This window comes from Macaca mulatta, chromosome 18, assembly GCF_049350105.2.
Source record: "Macaca mulatta isolate MMU2019108-1 chromosome 18, T2T-MMU8v2.0, whole genome shotgun sequence".
NCBI classification, from domain to species: Eukaryota; Metazoa; Chordata; class Mammalia; order Primates; family Cercopithecidae; genus Macaca; species Macaca mulatta.
The window spans coordinates 61294627-61317404 of NC_133423.1; the positions used below are offsets into that span (position 1 = coordinate 61294627).

The window sequence follows — 22778 nt, forward strand, 5'->3', positions numbered from 1 at the left end:
TGCATGAAAAGCACCTGCCACACAGTGATTTCTAGACCAATAAATGGAAGTTATTATTATTATTTTGATTATTATGACTACCTAAAGAAATGAGTGCCATGCTAGTTATTAACCAGTAATTGGCAATTGTCTGCACTCGAATGGACATCATGCAGCGTTTACATGAGGCGTCGCCGCAAGACCTAAGGAGTTGACCTAACTTAGTGTCTAGCCGTCCCTTCGAGGAAGATTGTCATCAGAGTGCTCTGTCTATGAGGACAGTCTTTCAAGAGGTTTACTCAATTAATCTGACTTGCTTGTGATTTGAAGTAATTTGGAAAGAATTTATAAAATGAAAAAGGAGATGAAAGAAGACAGGCTGAGGAGTGTAAGTGGGAGGTGTCTGTAGAGGAGTCAAGGAAGGCACGTTAATGAGAGGCTTCATTCAGATAGAAGAGGGGGATTGAGGGTTGGGCAGAGAGATCCTAGGGAGCCTGAGCCAGTGCAGGAGTCAGGGTGTGGTGTGTGAGCTGTTAGCTGCAGAGTTGCAATCACCATAAAAAGAGGGAGGTGCCTGGGAAGGGCAGGCAGCAGGAGGGTGGAGACGTGGGAGGGACAGGATTGGGACGCAACAAATGGGAAATTGCTGGGCCTAGTCGGGCGGGGCTCACCCAATAAATCATTCACAGTAGCTAGAACTGGCTTGAGTGTTTTCCTTTATATTGCGGCTCTATTAAAAGGGCACTGCTTCCTTATTGTGTGGGCTTTAGTCACTGCATTACTCACCGAGACCGCTGGACGGCTTCAGGCCACTTGAGGAGTGAGTGGCACCGGAGCAGTTGACTGTGTTTTGCTTGAGCAAGCACAAGCAAGTTTGCTCATCTCTGGAACACAGAAGATGGTATCGGAAATGGGACATACATAATATGAGGGTGGGACAGAATTATTACTTGAATTAATTATATTGCAAATATGCATTGCTTATGAAATCATGTGCATGATACATATATAAGTATGTATTTAGTTTTTTTCTGATAAAAGTATGTTTTTATTAAGTATTTTAAATTAAAACTTGCTGCAGTCTGTGGTTGGTGTGCCAAAAACAGAAAGGAAGGGGGAAAAGGCATTAGAGCAAAAAGCTTGCATGGCCTTGGTCTGAGATAGAACTGGGTTCAAATCTTGGCTAAGTGGCAAAGCCGTGGGGCTTCAGGGAAGTTACTTAACCTATTTAGGCCTTGTTTTCCTCACCTGTAGGGAGTGAAAAGTGTCAAATGAGGTGTTATAAGGATTAAATGAAATATGTAACGTAGCCAGCACACAGTAGATACTTCCTACAGGACAGCTGTTATTGCTTTTTAGGGTTTACATGAGGTGCTTTCTCTTATGCAGTTACCTCCCATATCTTTTCAAAGTCATAGAGGCAGGAGTATAATTCCAGTTTCACAGAGGGAGGAAATGAGGCAACAGTGGTTATGTTATTTGCTGGGATCATACAGTTTATAGCCAGCAGAGTTAACACTAAAGTCTTTTGACTTCCAAGCCTAGCCTTTCCACTTGTGCAAAGGCACAATGAGGTAGTAATCAAGGCCACCATTCAGCATTTCTTCAGTCTAGTGCTTTATTTTACAAAGCAATGTGTAAAGCATCACGTATTCTACCTTTATGACATGGTGTGATGGAGGCTGGATTGGGGGCTCTCCTTTTGGCTTGATAAACTTTTTTTTGAATATTAGAGTAATTTTTAAAAATTTATTTTAACATTTATTTATTTGTTTGTTCACTATGTTGCCCAGGTTGGTCTTGAACTCCTGGGCTTGAGTCATTCTCCAGTGTCAGACTTCTGAGCAGCTGTGATTACAGGCACGTGCCATCGTACCTGGTGAGACATGTTTTATAGTTCCTCTCAACCCTATAGCACTGACCTTCCAGGACAATTCCCCTGCCTCCCTTGCAGAGAGGAGAGTGCCTCGGGAGACAGGTGGATAATAGATGTGGCCAAAGATGTGCAATAGTGGGAGAAGACACAGGTGGGCGGAAGGTGATGAAACCTCTTTTGCCGAAGTCAGTATTTGTTTGGAAAAAGAGATGTCGACAAAGGTGCTTTTCATTTTAACCTGTTATATGGCTGCAGTGACCATATCCACGTATTCTAACAAAGAGTTCCAGCAGGGAAGAATGCCAGACAGTTTTAGGAAGCCTGTGCATATTCTAGTGGATATCAATGGTTTCTAAATGAACCTCCCTAACCTGTTATGTTACTATCCTTGTTGGAACCCATTGTCCTTCGATAAAAGCCCAATTTTTAAGTACTGCTAGCAAAACTCTGTACAAGCTGGATCTTCTTTTTTTTTTTTTTTTTTTTTTTTTTTTTTGAGACAGAGTCTCGGCTCTGTCGCCCAGGCTGGAGTGCGGTGGCGCGATCTCGGCTCACTGCAAGCTCCGCCTCCCGGGTTCCCGCCATTCTCCTGCCTCAGCCTCCGGAGTAGCTGGGACTACAGGCGCCCGCCACCTCGCCCGGCTAGTTTGGTTTTTTTTTTTTTTTTTTCTTTTTTTTTGTACTTTTTAGTAGAGACGGGGTTTCACCGTGTTCGCCAGGATGGTCTCGATCTCCTGACCTCGTGATCCGCCCGTCTCGGCCTCCCAAAGTGCTGGGATTACAGGCTTGAGCCACCGCGCCCGGCCGCTGGATCTTCTTTAGTTCTTTATTCTTACCTCTTGGTGCTCTCCACCTTGAACTCCATGCTGGCTTCATGCCAAATGAACCTTCTCTCAGTTTCTTAAACATACCATTGTCTCTCTCCTGTATACATTCACGGATGCTGTTTCCTCTTTTGGAAGCACTCTCTATCCTTTCGGCCACTCCAGTCTCCTCCATTACTTGGTAATCCTTATCCTTTAGAGAGTAGCTTAAAGATCATTCCCACCAGCTATCCTTCCCTACCTGCAACCATGAAGTGTGGGTCTGGAGTTCCTGGTGTGTGCTCCCAGTGCACATTCCCCTTTCCCTTCCCTGGCGCTCCTCACACACCGCAGTGTGTTTACTTATCTGTCTGCCGCACAAGTGCCCTGTTCCTGAGGGCAGAGGTCACAACTCTCCTATTCATGATTGTATCCCCTCTCCTGTTGACCATTGTATCAGGCCTAACACAGTGCCTGGCAAACAGCAGGGCAAGCTTTCCACAAATATTAGTTGAATAAGAAAATATATGCATAAAAGTATGCTTTTCCAATTTGTGAAGCCAGCTTCTCAGGAAGAAAATGGAGTTTATGAGCAGAGCTTTCCAGTAAATTTTTATTCAGTCATAATACTACAAACAAGCATATCATTATTTCTTTATTTCTTGGTTTTGAATGGTAATTATTTTTGCAAGTTCTGAGTATCTGCACCAATTTATGAAATACAAGCGGTAATGAAATACAAGCAATTTATGAAACCCAAGCAATATTAAACATGACAGTAGATGGCTCCTCTTTATAAATGATGCTGGTAACATTCTAGAAATAAATGGCTTGATTGGAAACTTCTGTTTAAACAAAAATGTGGGAAGTGAAGGGAATGAGTTTGCCTTCAACAAAGAGAAAGAGAATACAATCATTTTCTAAATATAATAAATTGAATATCATGTTTAATCTATGTATGCTTACATGTGGAAATAATTTTTATGACATGAAACTGGTAAAGTATGAGGCAGATAAACTTAGGGGAAGTGATTTTTCTGGTTATGAAATACACTTTTTCCCAAGGTACACGTAGTTTTACTTATTTGTAGATAATTTTACTTCATAAAAGCATATTTCTGAGTGAATGTTTCTGAAATATTAAGTTCTTGCAATATCTGAGGTTTGTTAAGCAGGTGTTTAGTTAAGCAGGTATTTAGTGAAGTTAAGCAGGATTTAGTGAAGTTAAGCAGGTATTTAGTCTCGTTTCTCTCTTACAACTCAGCAACCAGAGGTGTTCAGCACATCAGAAAGGAGGAGTATAAGCATGTTTGAGAGAGTGACTGTGTCCAAAGTGTTTCCATACCCAGTTTATACTTTCAGCAACCCTGCACAGGGTGCTCTGCTTGTTTTCCGCGTTATAGAAAAGAACACCAAAATGCAGAGCAGGTAAGCATCTCGCTCCAGACCACAGAGTGAGTTTGTGGCCATCCTTATGAAAGAAGAGAAAGGAAGAAAAAAAACAGAAAAACAAAAAAACACAGTTAAGGCAAGTCCTCGACAGAATTCTTTTAAACAGAGAAACAACCTGGAGAATCAAGCTGCAGCTGCACAGATAACGGAGCAAAGCTCCACACAGAAACCTTTATTCTTTGTGTCATCAGCGGGGCCTGGGAAAAAGTTTCTTTTCCTTTCATGGACATGCACATGGTGGGCTCCGTGGGAACTTACATGGGGTGGGGGCCTTGCCTGAAACACGCCCGCAGTCGCTCAGACAAGAGAAGTTAAGCCCTGAGCTTGCCTAAGACACGCCCATAGCTGCACAGAAAAGGGAAGTTACACAGGCAGCTATATAGATAAGGGAAGTTACACAGCTACACAGATAAAGAAAGTTTCTTATGGAAACTTTTGCATTCAATTGTAAAAATGGAAACCCTCTTGGGACCTCTCTCTGCTGTGGAGAGCTTTCTTCTGTTGCTTATTAACTTTCGCTCCAACCTCATCCTTGGTGTCCATGCTCCTTAATTTCCTCGGTTGTGAGACCAAGAGCTCGGATAACACCTCTGACAATGAGACTGCTTCATTGACCCTAGACCGTTTCACCAATGGCCTAAGCACTCATGCTCTTTGTAACACACTGAGGGTATGGTACAGAAATTGCCTTCGTATCAACTGAACCCAGGCTTTTGAGCCTCAGCTGACGATTCCACACAACAGACTATACCTGCTCCATTCAAATAACTTTCAGCAACATAAGCAACATTAATCAGAACAGAGTATTTATGGGAGCAAAATATATGGGTTTGAATTGTAGCTCCATGTTCTACTACTAGCTGTGTGAATTGAGCCAGCTTCTTCTTTTTTTTTTTTTTTTTTTTTGAGATGAAGTTTTGCTCTTGTTGCCCAGGCTGGAGTGCAATGGCGTGCTCTCGTGAGCCAGCTTTTTAACCAAACTTTTCAAGTTCTTTATTACATTAAGTAGGTGTTAACGAACTCATTGGATTCTTCTGAGGATGAAATACCATAATGTATGTAAATTTCTTAACTCAGTATTGAGCACATACTAAATGCACCCCCTAAATCAGACTTTTTAATATAAAGCTTGATCAATATTTTATCTATCCATTATTAATGATTTAATATAATTGCATTAAAACAATATTTTATTGAAGAAATAAAGAAATAATGTACATTTACATGTGCAATCAACTAAATTACATAAAATGTAACTCTAAAATATCTGAGCCCTTGATTCAGAATCATTAGTTGGTTATCAACACTTTAGAATCTGTAAAATATACATAAACATGTTTGCTATCTTTATAGTTTCTATGCACATTTTCACTTGGAGTAGAAAGGTTAATACAATGTGTACAACTGTAGCATTTTGTATTATCTTCTTATTTTCTTTCACTTTTGATTACTTAAAAAAATAAAATCAAGCAAAAAATAAATTTTATCTAATCTTAAACTATCTGGTCTTTCTTTTAATTGTTCATGCTTTGACAGTCTTAATTCTATGACGAAGATGTACAGCTATTAATTCAAGATTACATGTCTATCAAGAATCTTTTGCTATGTTTTGATGCTCTTTAGGGAATTTAAAGGTAAAAGTTAGGCCTATCTTTCCATCCCTCTCAATTGAACTTTATATATAATCTTATTTGAGTTTAGTTAGATCTGTTCAAAGAAATTTTATTTTATGTTTGAACACATAATTAAGGCAGACAAGCACAAAGACGACACTTCCCCTCTGTCCTGTGGCATCAGCAAAACTCAGTTTATTCTGGAATGTGCAAAGTTGAAAATTATAAGTAAGTGTAGTCTAATTCCATTTTTAAGGAAGGTAATATTTTGTAATTCAATGTTTAATGTTGCCATGAATAAGGTGAAAAGACTGGGCAAGTTTGCTATTCATTTTAAAACTAAATTATCCCATGCCTTTCTAAACCACATTTTCGAATTCCAAAATGGTTGGTATCTATTGCTAGTAAAAGAATGAGTGACACTTAGACCAATGGAACAGGATAGAAATACCAGAAAGAAATCCATGCATTTACTCTCAATTGATTTTCAACAAATATGCCAAGAACACACAATGAGAAAGAACAGCCTCTTTAGTTAACTGTGCCGGGGAAACAATATTTGTATGCAGAAGAATGAAATTAGACCCTCATCTCGCACCATATATAAAAATCAACTTATAGTGAATTAAAGACTTAAACGTAAAACCAGAAACTGTAAAACTACTAAGAAAAAATGTAGGGGAAGAGCTCTACGACATTGATTTAGAAAAATATTTTATTGGATATGGCCCCAAAAGCATAGGCAACAAAAGCAAAAATAAACAAATGGGATTACATCAAACTAAAAAGCTTCTACACAGCCAGTGAAACAACAAAATGAAGAGAAAGCCTGGGAATTGGACAGTATATTTGAAAACTATACATCTGATAAGGGATTAATAGCCAAACTCAAAAAATTCAATATTAAGAAAATAAATAATCCAATTAAAAGTGAGCAAAATAGACATTCCTCAAAAGAAGACATACAAATGGCTAACAGGTACACGAAAAAAATGTTCAACATCACCAATCATTAGGGAAATGCAAATTAAAACTACAATGAGATATCACCTCATACATGTTAGAACAGATATAAAAAAGACAAAAGGTAAGTGTTGGTGAAGATGTAGAGAAAAGAAAAACCTTGCAGACTGTTGATGGACTGATAAATTAGCACAGCCATTATGGAAAACAGTATGAAGGTTCTTCAAACAATTAAAAATAGAACTACCATATGATCAAGCAATCTCACTATTGGTTGTATATCCAAAGGAAATGAAATCCATATGTTTAAGAGCATCTGTACTCCCATGTTCATTGTGGCATTATCCACAATAGCCAAGATATGGAATTAGCCTAAATATCCATCAGTGGATGAATGAAGAAAGAAAATGTGCTATATATACACAATGAAATACTATTCAGCTTTTAACAAGAAAAAAACACCTTGTTTTTTATGACAATGTGGGTGAACCTGGCACATGTTAAGTGAAATGAGCCATGCATAGAAAGACAAATACTGATCTCACTAATATGTGGGGTGTAAAAAAGTTGAACTCACTGAAGTAGAGAGTAGAATGGTGGTTACCAGGAGCTGCAGAGATTGGACAGATTTTAGTCAAGGCTATAAAATTTCAGTTAGAAAGAAGGAATAAGTTCAAGAGACCTGTTGTGACTCATGGTGATTACAGTTAATAACAATATATTGTATATACTTGAAAATTGTGGCCGAGCACAGTGGCTAACACCTGTAATCCCAGCACTTTGAGAGGCCGAGGCGGGAGGATTGCCTGAGGTCAGGAGTTCAAGGACAGCCTGGTCAACACGGTGAAACCCCATCTCTACTAAAAATACAAAAATTAGCCCAGCGTGGTGGCAGGTGCCTGTAATTCCAGTTACTCGGGAGGCTGAGGCAGAAGAATCTCTTGAACCTGGGAGGCAGAGTTTGTGCTGAGCTGAGATTGCACCACTGCACTCTAGCCTGGGTGACAGAATGAGACTTTATCTCAAAAAAAAAAAAAAAGAAAATAAAGAAAATTGCTAAGAATAGATTTTAAGTGCTGTCACCACAAAATAAGTATGTGAAGTTAAATAGCTTGATTTAGTCATTCCACTATGTATTTCTATATCAAAACCTCATGTTGTACATTATACAATTTTTGTCAATTAAAAATAAAAAAATAAATTTCCTCAATTGTCTTCAAAAAGAAAAAAAAAAAAAGAGAATGTGTATTGACTCCTGGTTCCACTGACTTTGCCTTTCCACCTGGGAGAAGTCTAGCCATTGCTTTCTGTTTCCCCTGTCCCAGGGCTGCAAATCTTTCTTCATTGAAGTTTTCAAAATTTGTTATAGTAACTACCTGAATGAAGACAGCTCAGGTAAAGTAAAATTAATTACCGTGATATTTATAAGCTAGAGAAACTGCAAATTTAAAATAAAAACAACAAAATTCACTGAAGTAGAAGTGATACAAAGACTTCATTTTCTTTTGAATTTTCATCTTAAACTAAAAAAAAAAAGGGTATCTATTGTGTACTCTTTTAACAGGATGCTTACTTCTAACACACAGAGCACGCATGGCATAAAAGTCAGAAATTTCTTCAAGGAGTGAGTCACAAATGGAGACAGCTTTCACACTAGCTTCTCTTCCTGTGTACTTTGCATTTTAATAATGTCAAGCATTCTCCTATGAGGCTTGCTTCCTCCAAACTTTTCACTATTAAACTATAGGTCGGGGCTAAAGTAAACAGAGCTGTCAAACTTACATGATAAGCGATTTCCTGAAGTTGGCAGGGTTTAAACTTTCAAGACAAAGCTAGTAGCATCAAGGTAAACATGAAGGTTTTTGATTTGGATACCAATCTCTAGGAAGGCATTATGGACTTCCTCAATTACAATGTCGAAACCACCTCCACCGCCCAGCTGAGAAGTTGCGAAATAGAATCAACTTACTCCTGATTATCTCAGCCAGCAATCAAGACTTTCTCGCCTGGGTTTGTTTTAGCCTCCAAAGACTAATGGGACAAGTCTCAACAAGGAGGAGCTATGGGCTTGGATACCAGGGTGGAGAATTTTACAGATGGGTGCACAGAAACCATCACTAGCAGGACACTTGGGAGAGACCTGGAGGCTGTGGTGACACCCTGCTTGCTGCTTCACTCTTCAGAAAATGGTCATCGTTTGCAGGCTGGAAATGCAACATGCATCCTTTCACATCATTGTTCGTCACACACCTAAATCTTGCACTTTATACAACTGTCAGACATTTTAGCTTTCCTGTGGTCTATTTTGGTTTTGGAAGGGCCTTGCAATTCAAGGTATATTTGTAAAGGTTCACTTTTATTTTCACCAAACTACTAGCTTTATATCTAAAGATGGGTTTGAAGGTGCCAACAGAATGTTTTTTGCCAGGTGACAAAGGTGGCCTATTTCTCTGGTGTGGAAGCCCTGGCGTTGTCACCTCATCGCAAGCTTTGGAATGAAGCTGATCATCGATAAAAAGAATATCAAAAATCAGTTGGAGGGTTGGAAGAAAATCAAGTTTTATCTGCTCGTAGGAATCAGTGTCAGATTTCCGAGCTCTTCAGAGCACAAAGATATTTGGACTTGAAGAATAAACACTCAAGAGAGGAAAGGAGGAGGGGGTGATATCAGAACTGTTCTGACATCGGGAGAGGAAACGTCAAATCTGTACAGCGGAATCAATGGATGGGAAAAAACATTTTCAATGTTACTGTCTTATTGAAGGTAGTTTATTGCCAAGGTCCAAAGTTAAATTTCCAGTAAGGAATCTGATTTGTGCTGAACAACTCACCAACAAGTGCCTATGATTCTCATTCAAGTAAATGAAATTTAAAGACAACAGAGTAATGTCTTGTAGAAATTACTTAGATGAAATTATTTAACTTAAATGAAACACATGGCTATTTCTCTTCTTTTATTCTCCATTGTGGTTTCCATAGCTGTATAATAACATTAAGTAGGAGAGGAAAGAAAGTATGGTACTACTGTGGATCTTTCAGGGTACAAGAGAGATTACAGACGAAGATGATTTTGAAAGTTTAACGAATGATTTGTAATTTTGCCCCCTGAAATTCTAGTAATGACTGATGAATACTTAACATACAACCATTTTCCAATTGTACAAAAGTGAACGTACTTAAGGTATAGTTTAAGGATAATAAAATTAGAAAGGAATGCAATAATTTAGAGCTTTTATCACAAATAATAGTTTAGATTGAAGACAATCTAATCGACGTGTGATTCTGGGAAGTTAGAATGTGCTTCTAAAATGAGATGTTTCTTTTGAGAAGTAAAATCTTGATCTATAGCTTGTGAATTTTATCTTTTCCCATGATAATAACTGAGGGAGAGACCAAAGGGAGAAAAGCAAAGGTACGTTTCAGTTGACAGTGTGCCAAATATACAGTGATTCACAGCGTCCTAATCAGACAGGAGTGACATCTTACTGAAAAATAAGGTTCACCCCACCCACCCTGGAAACTGTTCTTTGTTCAAGCTCAGCACACTGAAAACTACGTTCCAGACATGTCACCATCCTCATTCTGGGTTGGCAAGGAAATTATATAAAAATGCTGACCAAAGCAAGGGTTAAATCATTATATGACTAAGCCTGGCCTTTCAGATAGATTCGGTTGTGAGTGTGGTTGCTTTTTTGTTTGTTTTTTTAATTCAAGGATTAAGCTCATTTATTTATGGCTTTTTAATTTGTTCCAGGTTTTCCTAGCAATTTATATAGCCCATGTGCTTTTGATGAAAATCATAATCAACATTTCTATTTCACATCTAATTCTGTAGGTTACATAGGTTAAATAAATTTATGGCTTCAGTGAACTTAAAAAATCACCTCATCTAAATCCCACATTTTATAGATGAGCATATGGAGGCCTTATCTACCAATCATGTAGCATTGGACAGTATTATATTGTCAGAACAAAAACCCCTTCTCCTCTACATGTACTCTGATTTTCAAGAACAGAGTTATTTCATGAGCTGTAGAAGATGAATATGCTTTGTGAATTATTGCTAATGAAATCTGCAGAAAAGATTAGACATTTGGGTTTAAAGTCACGGTTTCCTAACATGGCTGTGTATCTCAATCACCCAGGAAATTTTTTAAAAAATTAACAAAATGCAACAGTTAAAGGATCCAACACAGACTTACCTGACTCAGAATTTGTTAAGGTTGGACCCAATAATTAATATACTTAAAAAACTCAGCTGGGTACGGTGGCTCATGCCTGTAATCCCAACATTTTGGGAGGCCGAGGCAGGTGGATCACCTGAGATCAGGAGTTCGAGGCCAGTCTGGCCAACATGGTGAAACATCGTCTCTACTAAAAATACAAAAATCAGCTGGGTGTGGTGGTGGGCACCTGTAATCCCAGCTACTCAGGAGGCTAAGGCAGGAGAATTGCTTGAACCTAGGAGGTGGGGGTTGAGGTGAGCTGAGATTGTACCATTGCACTCTAGCCTCGGCAACGAGAGGGAAACTCCATCTCAAAAAAAAAAAAAAAAAAGCCAAAAACTAAACTAAACTGAACAAAACAAAATAACTCAAGTATTTCTGACATAGTAAGTATGGATCAATGTTTGAGAAAACACTGGGTGTTAAACAGGCACATGTTTACTTTCCACGATGGCTGGATAGAAAGTAGGCTAAAGTGCCTAGCTAAAGTATGTAACTACATAAAGTATGCAAACATAAATTTTAGCTTGGAGAAACTTCAGTAATTTTCCATTCAAGCTGTGTCTGTGCAGGCTCTCTGTTGTCACTATTTTATTTATGGCATATATAAGAGAGCCTCTGAATTTCTGATAGGAAAAGGCCTGCTCATTTGCATTTTTTTTCTTCCTTTCTGAGACAGGGTTTCACTCTGTCACCCAGACTGGAGTGCAGTGGTGCTATCTTGGTTCACTGCAACCTCCACCTCTCCAGTTCAAGTGATCTTCCCACCTCAGCCTCCTGAGTAGCTGGGACCACAGGAGTGTGCCACCATACTTGGCTAATTTTTGTATTTTTCTGTAGAGATGGAGTTTCACCATGTTGCTCAGGCTGGTCCTGAACTCCTAAGCTCAAGAAATCCACCCACTTTAGCCTCCCAAAATGCTGAAATTTTAGGTGTGAGCCACCGTGCCCAGCCACTCATTTACTTTTTATGTAGGAATTTACAACTGACTCTATGACCAAAATAACTGTTGAAATATTTGAAAATAAAAACTTAGTGTTTTGATTAAACCCAGAATAAATGACCAATAAGAATTCATGGAAGCTACATTTTTTTAAAGTAATAGCATGAAGATCTCTGTTGTTGCTTCGTGTCCATGAATAACATAATAAGACAGAGACCACAGCCTCTTTTCTTGGTCCATGTTATTGATCAAATGGCAACTATTGCCTAATGGGTATAACACAAAATCACAGGCTAAGTTTGATATATTGGGGGTACATTTCACGTAGGATTTTATAAACACTGGTATCCCAAGACTCTTTCCTTTCTCCTCCTAATTGTGTCCCTGCTCATCACTTCATTTTGCAACATAATTAAAAGTCTGAGAGAAGATATTTCTGATCATGTTACTTTTTTATATCACTATTAGGCCAGAGCCCAAAACCTTGGTCCCCAAGGACATTTATTAGTCATAGTGGGCAACTAGAGTTTTCTCTCCTTAATGCTCTTTTGTTTTCCTGGAGGCAGCACTGACCTTCCTCTAAGAATCCATCCTCCCTTCCTTTTCACCTCATATTTTTAGAGGGAGATCTTAATCATAAAAATCTCATTGAGTCACAGGGATAGACACATGACTCAAAAATGGCTGCACAAAGTTTTCTTGAAATTACTTAAAATGGCCATTAAAAAGAAAAAAGTTTCACTTCTCTGCTGATGAAGGCACAACTTCATCTTCTGTAGAAGATAGTGAAGGTGAACAGAGGGACAGAAAGAGGGCCAGAGAAGTGCCTGGCAGTGTTGGTGTCCCTTCCACAGCATCCATTGAGCCTCCTGTCCCCTCCCTGCAATTCTTTGCTTCTGTAAATCAATAAGTTTTTCTTTTTGGTTGCAGTTAGTTCAGACTGAGTTTCTGTAACTTGGAACCAAAAATTTTAAATAAACAAAGAACCAAGATGCTGTGGTTTCACATACTGTTCATGGAAAATTCACATTATTTGCCTTTCTTGCGCAGTGCACTTGTTAGGAAGAGGAGGGTGGCAGAAGCAATTTTATCTGGTTATTCGCTGGATAAATAAGAAGCAAAGACAACAACAATAAATACCTTTTAGAAAATGTAGGATTAAGCCAAGAGAAGGGCAATAGGGAAGAGAGTAAATCTCAATAGTTATTACTATATTTTGCATTTGTGGTTTTGTACAAATATAGATACTTGCATACTTCAATTTCTTATGGACTAAATACTGTATTTCAAGTTCAAAATACCAATAATTCTGGAAAAAGCTTCCTAAATAATCTAAATTCATTATTTGTATATTTTTAAGTTCTAATAGTACTTTAGATAAGTTTTTCTTCAATTTAAAAAGATTTTTATCTTATTGGTTAATTACAGTATTTTAACAAAAACTTCCAGCTGATTTAAAATGAACAATCTTTTTGCCAGATTCTGTCACTTTCATTCCATGTTATCTATAGTCTTAATTTTGGTTTATACTTGATCTAACCATGTTAAACAGTTTCAAACATTCAGACACCAAGAATACCGCAAGATGTCTTATGTTCTGAAGAATAATTATAGTTGTTTTTAATGTATCTGTATGTTTTAATGGTTGATCAGGCTTCATTTGCATTTTTTACTGTAATGTTTAAGTATATTATGTTTTTATTAATACCAGTCAAGTTGACATAACCTTTTGTAATTTCAGTCTCTGTAGTCAAAAGTTTGAGTCACAATCTGAGAACCAATGTATTTTTGTGTTTGCTGAATGTCATGTTTTTGGCATCATGTGATGACATGAATAATATACATTGTATGGCCACAGGTGATGCTGACTATAGTGCCAAGTTTGTATTAATGATTGGCATGGGAAAATCTATAGGAACATGTCTGCATTTCTAGTTACTAAGTACTTATTAGGCACCCACTGTATGCTCAGCATTTGAATAAGAATTGTGGAATAGTCAAAATGAGTGTAGGGCGTGGTCCCTTTGAATAAACATGCATAACACCATCAGAAAACACCAAAACTAAAGTATTCTTTTTATTAGTTTTCATTAGAAGTCCAGAAAAGGAAAAAAATAAGCTAGGTCTGTTTTCCTGAAAAATATCAGAACTCTACAATACCAGAATGAGGGACATATATAGGCAGAAAAAAGGCCTGGTACTAGACTAACCATCCATCCGAAATGGAAACTTCCTGTAACCAGTGATTAACTCACTCATATTTGACCTGACCAATGGCAAGAAACTTAGTACCTGGTGAGGTCCCTCGTGCTCTCTTAGGTAGTTTAACCAGAAGGTTCTTTTTGTGTTTAATTGAGATTAAGCTGAACCAAAAGTTTTAACCCTATCTGGTAGTTGGGCTTCTACCACCTGCAAACCATAGGATGGTCCTGCAACCTGACATCTTGTCAGGAGGAGCCAAGCTCCCGTCTTCTCATCTTATATCCTCCAAAAAAGGAATGCTAGTGTCCTTGAGGCTTTCTGGAATTTCTTGAAAATCCCTGTGTCACTGATGATGCTAGGTTTAAGAATCATCTTTAACTCTCTGACATTTCTTTGGCACAACTCACGTTAGAATTTTCTTTCACTGTGTTAAAGGGAGAAAGAAAATGAATGGATAGAGATTTGAACTTCTTGAGAGTTTACCACATTCCAGGCACTTTTTGAGGAGTGGGAGTTGGAGACCTTCCATGCATCACTGCATCTAATCCTCATAACAACACTGTGAAATGAATGTCATTGTCTGTATTCTTTGTGAGAAACCTGAGGATAAGAGGAACATTTCCTCTTCACCCACTGTGGTTATTTTCTTCCTTTTAAAGAAGTCTCTAAGTGTAGAACTATGCACTTCACTTAAGGTGATTTTATATATTCTCACCCAGTCCAGAACACTTTCAAAGGTGACAGAGACCAGTGTTGTAAATTTGTTCCAACAAAAGGTGTAACCTGAGACTGGGAATACCTGGACCTCTGATCATCATAACTAAAGGCCCCTGGGAGGTTCTAGCTAGGAACACTGTAACTTAAGGACATGGTCAAGTCACTTCATCTTTTGTTTGTAACTCTCATGGCCCCTGTCTCTATGCGTCGTATGAGAAATTATCATCTTATATCAACTTCCACTCAAGAAATGTTCTCCTTTTCAAAAGGGACACATTTCCACCCAAATTCACTTGGGCTTCTGAGAAAATTCCAAACAAAAGAGGCCTTCTGTAACTCTCTCAGGACAATAGTTGAGAAGAAGCTCAGTCCTGGACGGTGTCATGCCTGCTATTCCTAGGGCTGGTGCACTTTCAGCCTCCCATTCACTCAGGAGTTGAACAAGTCAAGACTATTCTCTAGCCCTTTGCCTGGTCCTCTAGAATTACTATTTCTACATAATCAGGAAAAGGTGACGTTAGTGTTTGCAGAATCCCTTTGAGATCTCTTATGAAGATGATTTGATGGCATAGATTATTATTATAAAAAACAGACTGTGGGATTGTGTCCTTGGGGTTCTAAACAATGCTCTCAACACCGTATGAGAAGATGAGCTTGAAACATCCACTTCCTGGTATCTTCTAATGACTTTCATTATTGTGGATCAGCAAATGTTTTGTCAATTCATAGTGAGAACCACTCTGTGTGATGATTACTTAACAAGGCACTAAAACTTGTTTTACATGCACAGATAGACTGAATCATATTCTGAGTTGGGATAAGCACTAACAATACAGGTAGAAGCTTGTTCACTTATATGCCTTCTAAGAGCCAGCTACCAAACAGAAGAAGACTCTAAATTTGTCAGCAAATTTATCCAAAGTGATTCCAGATTTGATAATGCCAAATGAATAGAATTTTGTCTAGTTTTACTTTATTATCTTAAAACTTGCAAAGCTTAAAAGGAATTCTAGTTATCTTTTTATGTTAAACTAAAGAACAGGGAAGTTGAAGTTTACAAAATAAATAACATTTTATACAATAAAAAGGTATAAAATTATAAAATTCATTGTGGAAAAAATACTTTGACTATTCAATTTGTCTATCTTCCTTAGTTTCCATCAACTTACAGAATTAGGGCATCATTTTTCTGGCTCCATTATACTTTTTTTTTTTTTTTTTTTTTTTTTTGAGACGGAGTCTTGCTCTGTCGCCCAGGCTGGAGTGCAGTGGCCGGATCTCAGCTCACTGCAAGCTCCGCCTCCCGGGTTCACGCCATTCTCCTGCCTCAGCCTCCCGAGTAGCTGGGACTACAGGCGCCCACCACCTCGCCCGGCTATTTTTTTGTATTTTTTTAGTAGAGACGGGGTTTCACCGTGTTAGCCAGGATGGTCTCGATCTCCTGACCTCGTGATCCACCCGTCTCGGCCTCCCAAAGTGCTGGGATTACAGGCTTGAGCCACCGCGCCCGGCCAGCTCCATTATACTTTAAATGATCTGAAGGTTCCCGTTGCTATGATAAGCAGTAAAGTTATAACATATCACTTAACCTAATAACTGATATTATGCTATGAATATTTTCATAATGTGGCATTAAAATGTATTTTATCCCATAATGCCTACTTCAAAAACAAAATACTTGATTATAAAGGTGAATAGTGACATGCTTACAAGAATATTTCTTATATAAATAAAGAAAGATACTTTAGAGCACCTAGAAATGCTAGCAAAATATATTACAAGAGTGGCTTAATGGACTTTTTATTTTATAAAGTTCTCTGCATATAGATTTATTAGAGTTGAGTTCATTATACCAATCTTTTTGAGGTATAACTTTGGTTTTCCTTAGCAGGAAAAGAAATTGATTTTTGTTTTCCAACCTACTTGTTTGTCACATCAAAGGAAAAGTGGAGCTCTAAGGTAAACAAGCTCATTATTTATGTTTGTGTTTTGGTACCCAGGCCTTTAGAATCTAGATAAAGTGAATCACTTTGCAATTATTTCATGACTATAAGCCACTATCAGAAGATTCGCTTGCAGAAAAGTTGTAAAGATTCACTTGGCAGAAAAGTTTGCAAACTTTAGCGAGCATAAATGCTACCTGTGGTGTTTGCTAAACATGCAGTTTCCTTCATCTCTCCCCTTCCCCCTTATCCCAGGACAGATTCTTCTGGTCTGGAATGAGATCAGGAATTTCAGGTTTATCAAGCACCTTATGTTTCCCAGTGCTTGTAACCCACTTGCTGTTCTGAGAAACGCTTGTCCAAATTATCAGGGAGTAGAGAAAGGAAATGTAAGACAAGTGTAGTAAAGGCAGAAATAGGATGTTTATTGTAACCTGTCAAGGGTGGTAGAAATGTATGGGTATAATCAAAACACTAAAACTTTATTTTCTTGCCATTTCACTTCTTTTCTTATCAGGTCCTCCCCCAGACCCACTCTCCACCCAATATGCCTTTCAGGTTAGACCCTATTTATTCTATCCTTCTAGAAGATAACTGATATCACTTTACAATGTTTTAACTTTAATAGAGTGCTCTAGAAATATGTTCTCCATCAACTGCTCCTCTTTTTGTTAGAGAGGAAGTTTAGTTCAGTGATTAAAGACAGACTACCTGGATTCAAATTCTGCCTCTATCATTTATTAGCTACACATTTTTAGACAGTCACTTTATGCCTTAGGTTTGTTATCTTTAAAAAATAATAATAATAGCATCTGTATCATAGGATTGTTGTGAGAAGCAAATAATTAACATATGTGAAACATTTATTTAGAACACGTTAAAGCTGTATAAATGTTACTTATTATTTGTTGTGTTTAAGCCAATGGACCAGTTATGTGTACCTGAAAACTTGGTGTGACACTTGAGTAGTTTTTTTTGTCGTGAATTTAGGGAAATAAAGAATATTATTTTCACCAAGCTTCAGGAACCATTGGCTTTTCTACCCAAACATAAATAAAAAGACAAATAGGCATAGTAATCAACTTAAAGAAGGCGTGAGAGAACTGTTAAAACAAGAACTGGGATTTTTGTAAAAACAAACAAACAAAAAAGCTGAATATCTTTTAGACATGTATAAAACAGTAATAAAAATATAATTTCAGAAGATATTCATTTAACACAATTTAGCAGTTATTATTAATAGCATTACTGTTATATTTTAAATCTAGGAAGATAGTACATTATCTTAACACTAACAAAGTTTTCCCAGCCTAACAGGCAACCACATCCTTGTATGATTTTCTGATCAGAAGACCTATAGGTCATTGACAGCCGTAGTGAGGTTGTCTTTGTATTCAGCACCAGAGATCTGCATGAAGAGGGAAATGCCATTTTCCAGGAAAATACCTGGCTAAGCCCGTGACATAAGGCAAAGACTTAAGAAGCAAGGCCTGTAGGCAGATAAGGAAACAAACCACTAACCTTATCTAATAACCTTATATTAGAAATACCCACTGAATTTAGAGGAGAATAGAGAAAAGGGCAGAGCCTAAATAGAAAAGAACAAAAAAGAGAAAAAATTGAAAATTGAGTGCACAGGCCAGAGTCTGAGAACAACAAAAGCCACTAAGAAATCCCTGGCATATGGTTGGGTAAATTCTGAGATTTTAAGAAGTATTTTTAATATTATAAGGCTTTGTTTTGCTGTTTTTGCTTTCTAGTTCTTACCATCCACTCTTACCTCTCTAAAACTCCAGTGAGTCCTGATACACCTATATATTTCTGTAAGGTGGTATTTTGGTCAATAAATGGTTAGGACTATAAAAGACTGAACATTGGCACACAAGGAAAGAACGACCTGGGAATTCCAGGTGGTGAGTTTCAGAAAACCCTGTGACAGGCTCTGGCAAAACTATCAACCTCATAGAAAGCCAGCTACAGGTTGTACTAATTTTGGAATGGGTAGGACCACTTTCTCTTATTCCAGTTTGGTGAATAAATAGGACCACTTTCTCCTATTCCAGTTTGGTAAATAATATATATTTAGCATATATTACATGTCACACACTAATTGTGTATAGGATTTTGCATAATTATTTACATATTATTATTTAAAACTCACAAGAACCTATTAGGTAGGGACTATTATTATGTCCTCATATAGTCAAGAAAACCAAGGCCCAGTCTTACTGATTTACTTGTCTAAGATTACACAGCTAAGTAGAACCACGATGGCAGAACCAGGACGCAAAGAAAGACCACCAGATCTAGAGCACAGTGTAGCACTCTTAACCACTCTCAGGCCTTGCTTGGCCTCAGAGACCAGAGGAGGATGCCAGCTTGTGTGATGTGTGAGAGCAGCAAAGACAAAAGTTCAGTGGAATGGCCTGAGAGTAGGAACTTAAATGATAGAGGTACAATAGGAGTCCTGAGCTGGGCACTTAGAGCCAGTGATGATGGTAAATAGCAGAGACATCAGTCCCTGGCAGTGCCAGAGATAGAACTTTTGCTCATTTCAGGGATTTTTGCTGCTCACTGGGGCATGATGTGTGTGAAGACCAGTTCCATGTACAGAATGCCAAGGTAGAGCAGAAAGTACTTATAGGTGAAACATGGATATTCCGGGTAAAATCAGAAAGGAAAGAAAAATGCTTAATCTCACTATTACTTAACATTATTCTGACAAGTGAAGTAAGGCCTAAAGCAGAAAAAGAGATAGACAATATAAAAGATTTGGAAAAAGAGTAGAGACAAATTGTTGTTGTTTGCACATAACATTTTAATCAACACACGACTGGGCATGAAATTAATAGACAATTAGACAATTAACAGACAACTAGAGGGTAGTTTATTAGTGTTTCACAGAAACCTTTGTGAAAAAGCTTTATAATTTATTTCATAGAAATATTTATATAAAATATTTTTGTTTGTATTTACCACTGCTATTACCACCACCACCACTCTTTATGACTACAGTTCTAATTACAGAATGCAAGTTTAGTCATCCTTAATAAATCCTTTTGCCTTCTTTGTAAGGTTTTGCATATAACCCTTAAGATATTGTTAAATGTAAGTACAAGGTCTGGATGAATCAAAATGTTGATACTTAGAAACTAAGCAGCACTAGCTAGTATTTCAGTCTCCAAGTGATCCTTTGTCCCAAGCAAGTGTGCTAGGTTTTAGTGGAGAAAGAATAATTTAAAATATTGTTAAAATAGATGAAAAGGAAGAGAAATACATATAAATCAACATATTTTAAAGTATAAACATTACCAGATTAAAACACCTGAGAGACCCCTGCCCACACACGCAGAGAGAACACTGTGTCCAGGAAGTGCCTTTGTGGGAAATAGAAAGAGAAGGGCTTTCATCTGGCAGATACAGCTTCTTATTAGGACACACAGCTCGGTGTGAGAGGACCATAGCCGAATTTCATCCCTTACTCACCACTCCCCATGTACCGTCCTTATTCAGGGCACAATCCAAATAAATAAATGCAGCAAATTTGTTGAAAGAGATCTTATTGGCAACAACAACAATAAAATACAATAAAATTAGGAATAACCGAAATAACGTACGTGCAGAATCTATATGAAGAAAATTGCAAACACTTTCTGATAAATACAAAATAATAAATTGAGTGTCATAGCTTGTGCTTGAATTGGATAATTAAATATTTTAAACCCACCAACTATTCATGCAAATATTCATTTGCAGACTTAGAAACTTCCAACTAGACTACTGTGTTCTGTAGCAGAGGATGGAGGGATTCAAAGTGTGTTTCTTAGATCAGAAACCTCATTTATTGACCCTCTATTGACTACAACACAACCCTACAGAATTGTATGTCCTCTTTAACTCTTTAAGGTTGTATAAGCAACACTGCTTCCCAGATGGAGAAAACTTATAGGCACAAGGAAAGGGGGAAGAAAGGTGAAAGGCTGACTGTTTATCACTGTTTAGATGATGAGATGGAACTAATAATATTAGCAGATGGGTTTAAACATCATTTTTTGTTTTCACCACTGCTATTACTACCACCACCAACCTTCATCTCTGATTTCCCAAATCTTCTAATCTTGTTTCTTTCAGGACCCTGACCCACCAACCTAGCCATTCATCACTGTCCAGGAGTTCATAAATATCTGTAATTTGACCCACTTCTTCCACCATATAAAGTGGCAAACCAGTGCAACTGCTCTTGGCTTCACCCATTGGGAGAATTTCTCTTTTCCACTGTATCAAGGGTTGTCCTTGAGTGGGGCAATAATATGGCATCAGTCTATTTACAGCTACTTCAACATAGTGAACCAACTCACTAATGAGCCATGGGCAGGTGTTTTCCCCCCTACTTGTTGATCAGTTGATCAGAATTAATCCCCATGGGGTTATATATGTTAGTTAAAGAAGAGACCTGAATGCAAGAGAAATAAGTGTCATGGGTGTCTAGATTATCTGACCAGATAACCTTGTGGAACTTCTTGGGCTTAATCCCTTATGTATAATTTCTATCATCTAATAAATTTTTCTTGTTCCACTTGGCCCTTTGTCCTGGTGGATTTTATGAGGCCAAATCATGATGGAAGGTCTGAGTTACATTACAGGGTCTTTCCTCAAGGAGACCAAATTTACCCTTCAATCGATGGCCTCTGGGTCTATAAGCTCCCTGACATCTGGGAACTGGATGAGAAATTGTGATGACTATAAGTCGTCTGTTCAGCACTTTGTGATAAAGTCTACCTTGATGGGTGATCATCCATCTCAACCCTCAGAACACTGTAATTTGTTAACCATCACCACAGATACAGATAGGTCCAGACACCTTAATGACTACTGTAGCCTTGATATTCATTAAAAAAACTATGCCAAACATGTATGGCCTTTGCCATTCTAGAATCTCATTATCCCCATTGTCAGTAGAGAGAGTGGCAGCATCTTTTACTGTCAACTCCAGCCTATAGAAGACAACCACTCAGTCTCCTCAAAGATGCAGTGTCCCTGCACCAGGGCACTCTTCATTTCCTTAATTTAAATGGTGCTCTCTAGGCCCTCTCAAGGAACATAATCAGATCATGGGTTCTACCATGTCACATAATAAATTCATTTAAATATTCCCACTTCCCAAACCTTCTTGGAACTTCTCAGATCCCCCAACATCTCCAATTCACTTACTGTAGACGTAGACCATTTCCATGTCTAAATTTCAAGGAACACTCTCATCAGTGTATTAGCACTGACTCCAAGTGTTCTTGTTGTGACGCTCAATTTTGAGTTACAGTAGAGTACGCTTATATAAAGAAATTCTCCATTCCCCAGTTTTATATTCTACCCGCTGTAGTCCAACACGAATTCCCACATGTGATCCAATAGTTCCTGCCAGTACAAACGGACTAACACTTGTAATATCTTTGTGTTTAAGCTAGTTCTCTCTAGTATGGAGACTGCATTTCTCCATAAGTGTGGTTTGAGACCTGTGATGGTTGATCTGATGTGTTAACTTGGCTAGGCTATGGTGTCAGCTGTGGTGACAGGTCAAATACCAGTCTGGATGTTACTCTAAAGGTATTTTTTAGATGGTATTAGTCAGTAGACTTTGAGTAAAGAAATTGCTCTTCATAATGTGAGTGGGCCTCATCCAATCAGTTGAAAGCCTTAGGGGCAAAGACTGCACTTCCCTTAATAAGTAGAAGGAATTCTCATATAAATTCTGCCTGAGTTTCGGACATGCTGCCCTGGGGAATTCAGATTCAAGAGTACAACAACAACAACTACAAGGCTGTAACATCAACTCTTTTTTTTTTTGAGATGGAGTCTCGCTCTGTCGCCCAGGCTAGAGCGCAGTGGCGCGATCTCAGCTCACTGCAAGTTCTGCCTCCAGGATTCACGCCATTCTCCTGCCTCAGCCTCTTGGGTAGCTGGGACTATAGGCGCCTGCTACCACACTCGGCTAATTTTTTTTTTTTTTTTTTTGTATTTTTAGTAGAGACGGAGTTTCACCATGTTAGCCAGGATGGTCTCGAT

General features: G+C 38.0%; 1 long non-coding RNA gene across 1 annotated transcript; it reads left to right on the top strand.

The window, feature by feature from the left end:
• The first annotated feature begins 442 nt into the window (after nucleotides 1–442).
• Nucleotides 443–5565, top strand: LOC144336442 (uncharacterized). The gene is made up of 3 exons (XR_013408251.1): nucleotides 443–911; nucleotides 1773–1858; nucleotides 3923–5565. It is a non-coding gene; the product is annotated as an uncharacterized LOC144336442 (long non-coding RNA).
• Nucleotides 5566–22778: the final 17213 nt, after the last annotated feature.